The sequence below is a fragment of the Rhinoraja longicauda genome, chromosome 23 (genome assembly GCF_053455715.1).
Source record: "Rhinoraja longicauda isolate Sanriku21f chromosome 23, sRhiLon1.1, whole genome shotgun sequence".
Classification (NCBI taxonomy): Eukaryota; Metazoa; Chordata; class Chondrichthyes; order Rajiformes; family Arhynchobatidae; genus Rhinoraja; species Rhinoraja longicauda.
Window position 1 is genome coordinate 2,184,832 of NC_135975.1, and position 12,355 is coordinate 2,197,186.

Below are 12,355 nucleotides of genomic sequence, written 5' to 3' on the forward strand. Positions count from 1 at the left end.
TTGAGGGCGTGCAGCGTAGGTTCACTAGGTTAATTCCCGGAATGGCGGGACTGTCGTATGTTGAAAGGCTGGAGCAATTAGGCTTGTATACACTGGAATTTAGAAGGATGAGGGGGATCTTATTGAAACATATAAGATAATTAGGGGATTGGACACATTAGAGGCAGGAAACATGTTCCCAATGTTGGGGGAGTCCAGAACAAGGGGCCACAGTTTAAGAATAAGGGGTAGGCCATTTAGAACGGAGATGAGGAAGAACTTTTTCAGTCAGAGAGTGGTGAAGGTGTGGAATTCTCTGCCTCAGAAGGCAGTGGAGGCCAGTTCGTTGGATGCTTTCAAGAGAGAGCTGGATAGAGCTCTTAAGGATAGCAGAGTGAGGGGGTATGGGGAGAAGGCAGGAATGGGGTACTGATTGAGAGTGATTAGCCAGGATCGCATTGAATGGCGGTGCTGGCTCGAAGGGCTGAATGGCCTACTCCTGCACCTATTGTCTATAAGATCTCTCACCCTTCTAAATTCCAGTGTATACAAGCCTAGCCGCTCCAGTCTTTCAACATATGACAGTCTCGCCATTCCGGGAATTAACCTAGTAAACCTACGCTGCACGCCCTCAATAGCAAGAATATCCTTCCTCAAATTTGGAGACCAAAACTGCACACAGTACTCCAGGATGGTTCAGTCGCCTGATAACAGCTGGGAAGCAACTGATGCCTGTACTCGGGGGGGGGGGGGGGGGGGGGGCAGAGCTACAGGGAGAGGTTAGTGTCTGTCTGAAAGTTGTTGACCTCCCAGCAGAGCGAGATGTCTGGGGGAATATTGCCGACTGGCCCGCTCCAGACTGCAGGAGGACGTGCTGAGGGATGCACTGAAGCTCGGTGCAGCCAACGCCAAGGCCCTGTGGGAGAGGACCACAGTCTCGGGTCCTTCCTTCCGCTGTTGCACATACAGAATAAAAGGATGTACCTATAGAAAGGAGACGAGGAGGAATTTCTCTAGTCAGAGGGTGATGTATCTGTGGAACTCTTTGCCATAGATGGCTGTGGAGGCCAAGTCAGTGGATATTTTTAAGGCAGAGATAGATAGATAGATTCTTGATTAGTACGGGTGTCGGATTATGGGGAGAAATTCTGGAATTCTGGGTTTAAATTCCATTTGGAATATTTTGGAGGACCAAGAATCAAGAACCAAGAAGGCAGGCGAATAGGGTTAGGAGGGAAAGATAGATCAACCACGATTGAATGCGGTGTCATTCGATGGGCAGAATGGACTCTGCTCCTTTAACTTCTGTTCTGTATAAATCTGTTCTACTAGTGTGCAGCTTGAAACACTCCTCACCAGTTCCAGTGACCCAAAGTTAGACTTGACGGGCCAAAGGATCTAATTCTGCTCCTGGGTGTTATGAACTGATGCACATTGAGGGGCAGAGTCCGGTGGGGACACCCCTGAACGAGGGAAGGGATATCACCTCTGGAGCCACATGAGTGCCAAGGGTTCTTGGTATAAGGATTGTTTCGGAACACTATCATATACACCGATCAGCCAAAACATTATGACCTGATGAGCCAAAACATTATGCCCACCTGCCTAATATGCTGTTGGTCCTCCGTGTGCAGCCCCATACGCAGCAGGGTGCGATGCACTGTGTATTGTGACACATTCCTCCCGTGACCACCATTAAAGTTTTCAGTGACTTGTGCCACAGTCGACCTTCTGTTGGTTCGGACCAGACGGGATAGCCTTCGTTGCCCTCGCGCATCGATGAGCCTTGGGCGCCCAACACCCTGTCTGTCGCCGGTTTGTGGTTTGTCCCTCCTCGGACCACTGTCGGTCGGTACTCACCACTGCTGACCGGGAGCACCCCACAAGCCTTGCCGTTTCACAGATGCTCTGACCCAGTCGTCTGGCCATAACAATTTGGCCCTTGTCAAAGTCGCTCAGGTCTTTACTCCTTCCCATTTCTCCTGCATCCAACACATCAAGTTCAAGAACTGACTGTTCACTTGCTGCCTAATATATCCCACCCCTTGACAGGTGCCATTGTAACACGATAATCAGTGTTATTCACTTCACCTGTCAGTGGTCATAATGTTTTGGCTGATCGGTGTATAACATTAATGAATGTGTAAACCCTGAGAACGTTGGAAGAGTTTTCTTGCACTGTTCTCGTTTCGTGTATACTTTTAAATTCTGAATAAAGTTTACTTTTGGAACATAAATACAGGGAGAGGTTGAGCAGGCTAGGACTTTTATTCCTTGGAGCGCAGGAGGATGAGGGGCGATCTTGTCGAGGTGGACAATGAGGGAAATAGAGAGGGTGAATGCACAGTCTTTTATCCAAACTAGGGGAATCAAGAACCAGAGGTCACGGATAAGGTGAGGTGAGGTGAGGGGGGGGAATGATTTAATAGGAATCTGAAGCAAAGTGTGGTATGTGTGTGGAATGAGCTGCCGGAGGAGGTCGTTATTGTAGGTATGATAAACAACATTTAAAGCACGAAGATAGACACAAAAAGCTGGAGTAACTCAGCGGGACAGGCAGCATCTCTGGAGAGAAGGAACGGGTGACGTTTCGGGTTGAGACCCTTCTTCAGACTGAAACACATTTGCACAGGGTCATGGATAGGAAAGGTTGCAAGGGATATGGGCCAAATGTGGGTAAATGGAACTAGCTTGGATGGGACATCTTGGTCAGCATGGACCAGATGGGCCGAATGGCCTGTTTCCCATGCTGTATGACTCTAATCATCCACAATACAATAAACAGTAATACAAGTTAACCAGCCCAAAATAGTGCAATGGAGGCACAATGAACTGGATTCTTGGGCAAATTACAAAGTGCTGGAAGAACTCAGTAGGTCAGGCAGCATCTGTGGAGGGAATGGGCGGGTGATGTTTCTGGTCGGGACCCTTCAGACTTCATTCCCTGCCCTTTTAGTTTAGAGATACAGCGCGGAAACAGGCCCTTTGGCCCCCTGAGTCTGCACCGACCAGCGATCCCCGCACACTAACATCGCCCACGCTAACGACAATTTTACATTTATACCAAGCCAATTAACCTACAAACCTGCACGTCTTTGGAGTGTGGGAGGAAACGGGATCACCCGGAGAAAACCCATGTGGTCACGGGGAGAAAGTACAAACTCCGTACAGACGGCGCCCGTAGTCGGGATGGAACCCGGGTCTCCGGCGCTGCATTCGCTGTAAGGCAGCAACTTTACCGCTGCGCCACCGTGGCTGTCAAATATCTTTAATATTGTGTTCCGTACGTATACTAAATCTAACATCCCCTGGGCTATTAAACAATCTGCTTATTCCTTCCACAACTCTGACTCAAAAGCTTTTTTTGCACAAACATCAATGATTTCATTGCCGGGCATTGTTCAAATTGAAACCACTGGAGCAACGCGAAATTAGACCTGGGAATTATCAAAGGCTCTGCTTTCTATGGCTGGCCAGATAACTTATCACAGAGTAGTTAATAGAAGTTAAATAAAGAGAGAGGTGTATTCATGTAATACCTGATGGTATCTTGTATGCTCTTCTGAACTCTTTAAATAGTGCAGGAGATTTAAGATAGCCTTCCTTCCCCCCCTCTCCTCTACGGCTTATACGCTCAATTCTGTGGCCAAGTTATCCACAAGCACGATCCTACACACTAGGGACTATACACAATTTTATCAAAGACAATTAACCTACAAAGTTGTACGCCTTTGGAGTGTGTGCACCCAGAAAATATCCAAGGGAGAACGTACAAACTCCATACGGACAGCACCCGTAGTCAGGGTCGAAACCGGAGCTCTGGCGCTGTGAGGCAGCAACTCTGCCGCTGCGCCACCGTGCCGCCCCAATAAGGTTGCCAACTTCCTCACTCCCAAATACGGGACAAGGTGACGTCACCGCCCCGCGCCCCACGTGACCTCACCCAGCCAGCGGCCACATGCTCCCGGCCCGAGCGGCCGCCATTGGTGGAGCGGGAGCACGTGGCCACTGGCTGGGTGAGGTCACGTGGGGCGCGGGGCGGTGACGTCACCCTCTGTCCCGTATTTGGGAGTGAGGAAGTTGGCAACCCTACTAATACGGGACAAGGGCGGTCCCGTACGGGACAAACCAATTTAGCCCAAAATACGGGATGTCCCGGCTAATACGGGACGGTTGGCAACACTACGCCCCAATAAGTGAAGTTTGTGTTACATTTTGAGAGCTTGGGGCACTCGAGTTCCCAATTACCACCATCCGTCAGCCCACTGTAAACATTGTGTGCAAAGGGTGGGCAATGGAGAGATTACACTCCATTGTATTGAACGGTCCATAGCCATACGTTATCTGAGGCTGTACACAAAGAAATGCCCGCAGTGTCGGCCTTGCTTTCCAAAGCTCCACCGGAGTGAACACGTAGATGAATAAGTGTGTGAAAGTTCGAACCGATAACGGAATTTCAAATCATCCCATTAAACATGAGGGCGTGGCTGCCAGGTGAGAGGGGCAGAGTTTGAAGGAGATGTGTGGGGCAAGTGTTTTTACACAGAGGGGGGTGGGGGCCTGGAACGCACTGCCAGGGGAGGGGGTGGAGGCAGATACCATAGTGGTGTTTAAGAGGTTTTTAGACAGGCACGTGGATATGGAGGGTTATGGATCACGTGCGGGCAGATAAGAGTAGGTCTAGGCTTCATTTTCGGTACAGACATTGTGGGCCGAAGGGCCTGTTCCTGTGCTGTGCTTTTCTATGTTTTCATCGAGCTGAACAGGCTGGGAAAAGGTTCCTACCTGAGCTGTGGTTATTGCCCTTGAGCAGATGGTGACTCATTAATATTAGGGGTGGAACAGTTGTTGAGCTGGTGGAGTTGCTGCCGCCAGAGATCCCATTTCGATCCTAACCTCGGGTGCTGTCTGTGTGGAGTTTGCACGTTCTCCCCGTGACCACGAGGGTTTTCTCCAGGTGCTCCAGTTTCCTCCCACATCCCAAAGACGTGCGGGTTTGTAGGTTAATCGGCCCCACTGTAAATTGCCCCCCAGTGTGCAGGGAGTGGATGAGAAAGTGGGATAATGTAGAACTAGTGTGAACGGGCGATCGCTGGTTGGCGTGGACTCAGTGGGCCGAAGGGCCTCTTTCCACGCTGTATCTCTAAACATCACTGCCTGTCATGGTTGGCTGCTCAGCAGGCAATGTAACACATGGTTAACTTGAAGATAACTGCAGGTGCTGGTACAAATCGAAGGTTTTTATTCACAAAATGCTGGAGTAACTCAGCAGGTCAGGCAGCATCTCAGGAGAGAAGGAATGGGCGACGTTTCGGGTTGAGACCCTTCTTCAGACTGAAGAAGGGTCTCGACCCGAAACGTCACCCATTCCTTCTTTCCCGAGATGCTGCCTGACCCGCTGAGTTACTCCAGCATTTTGTGAATAAAAACATGGTTAACTTACCCAAGCAGTAACCAACGTTCTGGACCGTTAGACTACAGCCCGGAAACAGGCCCTTCAGCCCTCCCAGTCCGTGCCGACCGCTAGACTAGAGACTACAGCCCGGAAACAGGCCCTTCAGCCCACCCAGTCCGTGCCGACCAGCGATCACCCCGCACGCTAGCAGTATCCCGCACACGAGGGACAATCTACAGTTTAGGAAAGACGGAGGCAAAGAGAGAGAGAGAGGGAGGGAGAATGAGGGAAATAAAGAGAGACAACGAGAGTGAAGAATGAGAAAGCAAAGAAAGAGAGATAGAATGAGAGTGTGAAAGACAGACAGATAGAGAGAGACAATCAGAGCGAGTGAATGAGAAAGAAATACAGAGCGATAGAAAGGTGGGCTCTCTCGATTCTACTCTGTCTTGCTGTCTCTGTCTCTGTTTCTCTCTCTGTCTCTCTCCCTTTTGCTGTTTGTCTCCCTGCCTGTGTGTGTGTGTCTCTGTCTCTCTCTGTCTCACTGTCTCTCCCTGTTTCTCTGTCTCCCTGCCTGTCTCTCTCCCTCTCTCTCTCTCTCTCTCTCTCTCTCTGTCTCTGTCTCTCTCTGTCTCCCTCTCTCTCTCTGTGATGTATTTTGACACACCACCGATGTACGCACCCTGACTCTCGTTGCATTAAGGACCCAATATAAAGGAGAATATTTTTGATTTTCATTTCACCCTTGGTGTTTTTGGAACTCAGGTGGGATTCAGGCGGCCAGGTTAAAGAGGTTTCAAGGCAAACCTGTTGTGTATTCAGAGTATTTCTGGGCAGGGATCAAAGCAAATTGGATCCTTGGCTAATGATCCCCACACACAGTGTCTGTTTACAGTGGCAACAAAGAGAGCTCAGTTATTGAGGGGAAGGTTTCAGAGGCATGAAAGAGATGGCCAGTGTTTCTGGTGAGACCTGCACTTCCGTCTCTGAAATAACTCGTACAAGTGCAATTCCCCGATAGCCAGGAATGAAAGAAGAACTCTTGGTCGCAGGAGTCCCGTGCTACGGATAACAATATTTAAACTATCTCACCCTGTCACTTTAGAAGTCCTTTGACTCAACGATTCCATTGTTGGATAGCCGCTGAGAATTTGCCCGTTCTGAATGGTGAAATTGAAGGTCGTACAGTATCAGGCAGCTTTGACTCCCCATCTCTGCAGTACCAAAGCCCACACTGTATAAAGCTCCCATTGTAGACTGAAGTCTCCGGTTATAATGGTCTTTATCTGGAGTCACTTGAGATCGGTCCCAAATGGAACAGTCAAAAGCCACAGACAAGGTCATGACTCAGGCTGGTGGAGGTCATTGGAGTTTAGTTTAGTTTTTGTTTAGTTTAGAGACACAGCGTGGAAACAGGCCCTTCGGCCCACCGAGTCCACGCCGACCAGCAATCACCCGTTCACACTAGTTCTGTGTTATCCCACTTTCTCATCCACTCCCTGCACACTGGGGGGCAATTTACAGAGGGGACGATTAACCTACAAACCCGCACGTCTTTGGGATGTGGGAGGAAACCGGAGCACCCGGAGAAAACCCACGCGGGTTACAGGGAGAAACGTGCAAACTCCACACACACAGACACACAGAAAGCATCTGAGGTCAGGATCGAACCCGCAACTCTGGTGCTGTGAGGCAGCGGTTCATTTTCAGGTACAAGAAGACATGGTTAGATCCTTAGGGGCGGCACGGTGGTGCAGCGGTAGAGTTGCTACCTCACGGCGCCAGAGACCCGGGTTCCATCCCAACTACGGGTGCTGTCTGTACGGAGTTTGTACGTTCTCCCCGTGACCTGCGTGGGTTTTCTCCGGGTGCTCCGGTTTCCTCCCACACTCCAAAGACGTGCAGGTTTGTAGGGTAATTGGCTTGGTGTAAATGTAACTTGCCCCTTGTGTATGTAGGATAGTGTTAGTGTGCCCGGCCCTCCTCTCACCATTACCATCAGGCAGGAGGTACAGAAGCTTGAAGGCCCTCACCACCAGGTTCCTACATCCATCAGGGTCCTGAACCGACCCACACGCCCGTAATCCCACCTCAGCAACGCCACACGGCTGTTTCTAATTATGTTTTGCATCAATTTATTTTGCAGTCTTTTTAGTTTAGTTTAGTTTACAGATACAGCGTGGAAACAGGCCCTTCGGCCCACCGGGTCCGCGCCGACCAGCGATCCCCGCACACTAACACTATCCTACACCCACTGGGGACAATTTACAATTTTACCAAAGCCAATTAATCTACAAAACCTGCACGTCTTTGGAGTAGAAGGATGAGGGGGGATCTTATTGAAACATATAAGATAATTAGGGGATTGGACACATTAGAGGCAGATAACATGTTCCCAATGTTGGGGGAGTCCAGAACAAGGGGCCACAGTTTGAGAATAAGGGGTAGACCATTTAGAACGGAGATGAGGAAGAACTTTTTCAGTCAGAGGGTGGTGAAGGTGTGGAATTCTCTGCCTCAGAAGGCAGTGGAGGCCAGTTCGTTGGATGCTTTCAAGAGAGAGCTGGATAGAGCTCTTAAGGATAGCGGAGTGAGGGGGTATGGGGAGAAGGCAGGAACGGGGTACTGATTGAGAGTGATCAGCCATGATCGCATTGAATGGCGGTGCTGGCTCGAAGGGCTGAATGGCCTACTCCTGCACCTATTGTCTATTGTCTATTGTCACCCGGAGAAAACCCACGCGGGTCACGGGGGGAACGTGCAAACTCCGTAGACAGCGCCCGTAGTCAAAACCGGAGCACCCGGAGAAAACCCACGCGGGTCACGGGGGGAACGTGCAAACTCCGTACAGACAGCGCCCGTAGTCAGGATTAAACCCGGGTCTTCGGCGCTGTGAGGCAGCAACTCTACCGCTGCGTCACCGTGCAGCTGTTCACTGATGTGCAATTTATATTATTGTGTGTTTGTCTGGGTCCATGGGTACGGAGTTTGTATGTTGCATGATTTCCGTTGTATCTGTAGCTGACCGTACTTACACATATGACAGTAAGCCTGACTTCACATCTGCGATAACAAATTGGTTCTCAAAACAAAACCATACACCTGTTGCTGTTGTACACCAACACCTCTAACATCAAACCCAGATTGTGAAAACAATATCCAGTCTAATTCTCAGTCACAATTGAACTCGAGATGAATTGTGTTCAATAATTTGACAGGTTGACCTGATTTTGACTCTACGACCAACGTGTTATTTTACAACGGATCACTTTACCATTTCATTCCTCATTCTCTCGGTAACTTGCAGTTACATGACAGGGCGAAGAGGGTTATTGTCAATTCAATCACAAGAGGTATATTATATCAGTAAATGTAGCACCAGCACACTAACACTTCTGTGGAGGGTTTCTTTTAATATAAATAAGCCCTGCAGCCTCGGCAGTGAACAAAGAGCCATCTCTTTGTTTCAACCAAAAATGTTTCTCATTCCCAATTGGTTTACCCTTCCCTTTGTTTGATCAATGTCCTGATTTTTAAGCAGTTATATCACTCTTATAGGTAAGAAAGCAAATGCCACAGATGCTGGAAATCCCAAATAAGAACTAGTAAATGCTGAAAATACTCAGTGGGCCGGGCAGCATCTGTGGAAAGAGCAGCAGTAATGTGTGAGGTCGCACGCTAATTAGAGGACTATGGGGTGAGGGCTACACCATATCCTATGTTAAACAGTGATTAAATGTCACAGCGTCAGAGACCCGGGTCCGATCCTGACCGGGCGCTGTCTGTACGGAGTTTGCACGTTCTCCCCGTGACCTGCGTGGGTTTCCTCCCACACTCCAAAGACGTGCAGGTTTGTAGGTCAATTGGCTTGGTATAAATGTAAAACTGTCCCTGGACTGTGTAGTAGGATGGTGCTAGTGTGAGGGGATCGCTGGTTGGCACGGACTTGGTGGGCCGAAGGGCCTGTTTATATCTCTAAAACCCCAAAAAATGTCCATCAATGGTTTCAAAACACTTCCGGCCATCCCGAGTTTAAGCATGTGATAGAATAAAGTAATTTCATATTAATATTTCCCAACAATGCAGGAATTATTTTACATATAAGTTTTAATGTTTACAATAACAAATACATTATGTGACACCTTCCACCAATATATGCAATTATTACAGAAACCTTTCACAGTTTTTTTGTAGAACAAATATTGTCGATACTTAGTTCCTTAGGGGACATGTCAAAAATTGCAAGTTTACAAAGTTAACTGACTTAAGTAATAAAAATCAATAAAGTAACCTTTGAATTATTTAATGCTTACATCATGTGTAAATACATTATAAAATCACATTTCAGAATGATCAGTTGAGAACATAGACTATATATACACATAACTTGCATCAAGATAATATGTTTCAAGACCATTGTGTGCATAGTTTATTTGGTATCATGAACAAAGTCTGAATGAACATTTCACATTTCATAAGTTATACCCAGTTTGCAAAGATGTAACCCGTCACAAGTCTAGAAGGGATAGTTTGCAACTCTGAAGCAAAGGGAAAGGTTTAGATAGGAGCGCAGTGGTAGAGTTGCAGCCTCACAGCGCCAGAGACCCGGGTTCCATCCTGACCAAGGGTGCTGATTGTACGGAGTTTGTATGTTCTCCTCATTGGGTTGATAACTGTCCCATATTAGCCGGGACATCCCGTATTTTGGGCTAAATTGGTTTGCCCCGTACGGGACTGCCCTTGTCCCGTATTAGGCCCTGGGGCAGCGTAGGCCCGGACAGCATAGGCCCCGGCAGCGTAGGCCCGGACAGCGTAATTCCGGAAATTGTAGGCCTGGAGGCATAGCAACCGGCCTCCCGGCCGCCATTGGTGGAGCGGGAGCACGTGGCCGCTGGCTGGGTGAGGTCACGTGGGGCGCGGGGCGGTGACGTCACCTTGTCCCTTATTTGGGAGTGAGATTAGTTGGCAACCCTATCTCCTCGTGAGCTGCGTGGTTTTTCTCCGGGCTCTCCGGTTTCCTCCCACACTCCAAAGACTTACAGGTTTGTCGGTTATTTGACTTGGTATAAATGTATTTTTTAAAATGTCAAATTATCCCCAGTGTGTGTAGGATAGTGTTAATGTGCGGGGATCGCTGGTCGGCAGGGACTGGGTGGGACGAAGGGCCTGTTCTCTAAACTAAACGGCATCTTTTTTACATGTATAGAATGAGCTGCCGGAGGATGTAGTTGAGGCAGGTACTAGAACTACATATAAAAGACATATGTACAGACACATGGATAGGAAAGGTTTTAGAGACATGTGGGCCAAACCCGAGCAGGGGGGGGGGGGGGACACTAATGTAGAAGGGGCATCTTTGTCAGTATGAGCAAGTTGGGCCAAATGGCCTGTTTCCATGCTGTACGACTAGATAACTCGAGATACTTGGCAAGCATTGCATTTTCAAGCAACAGGTAAAGCTGAATACAATGCACATCCCCCTGATATAATCGAAAACCTTTGTTCATAAACATAATGCTTTATATTGCAACTACTTTAACAGATTCATATCCTCCAGCAGCACTCTAAATGCAGGACTTAACACAAGGCAAAGTGTCCTCTGTGATATGTTAAGGTAAGAGTTTAGTTTAGTTTAGAGCTACAGCAGGGATCGCTGGTCAGTGCAGGCCCGATGGGCCGGCAGGGCCTATTTCTGCGCTGTATCTCTAAACTAAACTAAACGGGGCCTTCGGCCCACCAAGTCCGTGCCCACCAGCGATTGCCCATTCACTAGTTCTATCCTACACGCTTTCCGAAAATGTTGCCAGGACTCCAGGGTCTTTGCTCCAGGGAGAGGCTGAACAGGCTGGGATGATGAGGGGTGATATTATGGGGGTGTACAAAATCATGAGGGTAGACCAGGTAGACACACACACACACAGAGTCTCTTGCGCAGAATAGGGGAATCGAGGACATAGGGTTATGGTGAGGGGGAAAAGATTTACCACAGACCCGAGGGGTAAATTTTTTCCACACAGAGCATGGTGGTGTGTGGAACAAGCTGCCAGAGGAGGTAGTTGAGGCTGGGACTGTCCCAATGTTTAAGAAACATTTAGACAGGTGCATGGATAGGACAGGTTTGGAGGGATATGGGCCAAACGCAGGCAGGTGGGATTAGTGTAGATGGGACATGTGGGTGAGTTGGAGGAAGGGCCCGTTTCCATACTGTATCACTCTATGATCAATGGATGACATAGATAGGTGACGTTTCAGGTCGGGACCCTTCTACAAACGGGCTCGAAAGGTCACCTAACCATGTTCTCCAGAGATGCTGCCTGACCCGCTGAGTTACTCCAGCCCTCTGTGTCCCATTAACCCGCTGAAGACCAGAACTACAATATGATATAAAGAATAATAATATAATATAAACTGTACAATATAATAATCCTTTACCAATACAATATGGGAGCAAAACATTGAAGTTAAAATATGACGAGATGTCAATTTGCGTAAGTTATTTGAGCAGAATTAGACCCATCGGCCCATCTAGTCTATTCCGCCATTCAATCATGGCTGATTGATCTTTCCCTCTCAACCCCATTCTCGGCCCTTTGAGTTGCATCGAAGGTAATGACTTCGATAATAATTTAGCCATATAATCTCCTAACGGCACCAAACCACGATTTTACAGACTCCCCCTCTTCTCCCCTCTCCCATCGGGCAAGAGGTACAGAAGTGTGAAAACGCACACCTCCAGATCCAGGGGCAGTTTCTTCCCGGCTGTTATCAGGCAACTGAACCGACCTACCACAACCAGAGAGCAGTGCTGAACTACTATCTACCTCACTGGAGACCCTCGGACTATCCTTGATCGGACTTTGCTGGCTTTACCTTGCACTGAATGTTATTCCCTTTATCCTGTATCTGCACACTGTGAACGGCTCGATTGTAATCGTGTATGGTCTTTCCGCTGTCTAGTTAGCGCGCAACAAAGGCTTATCG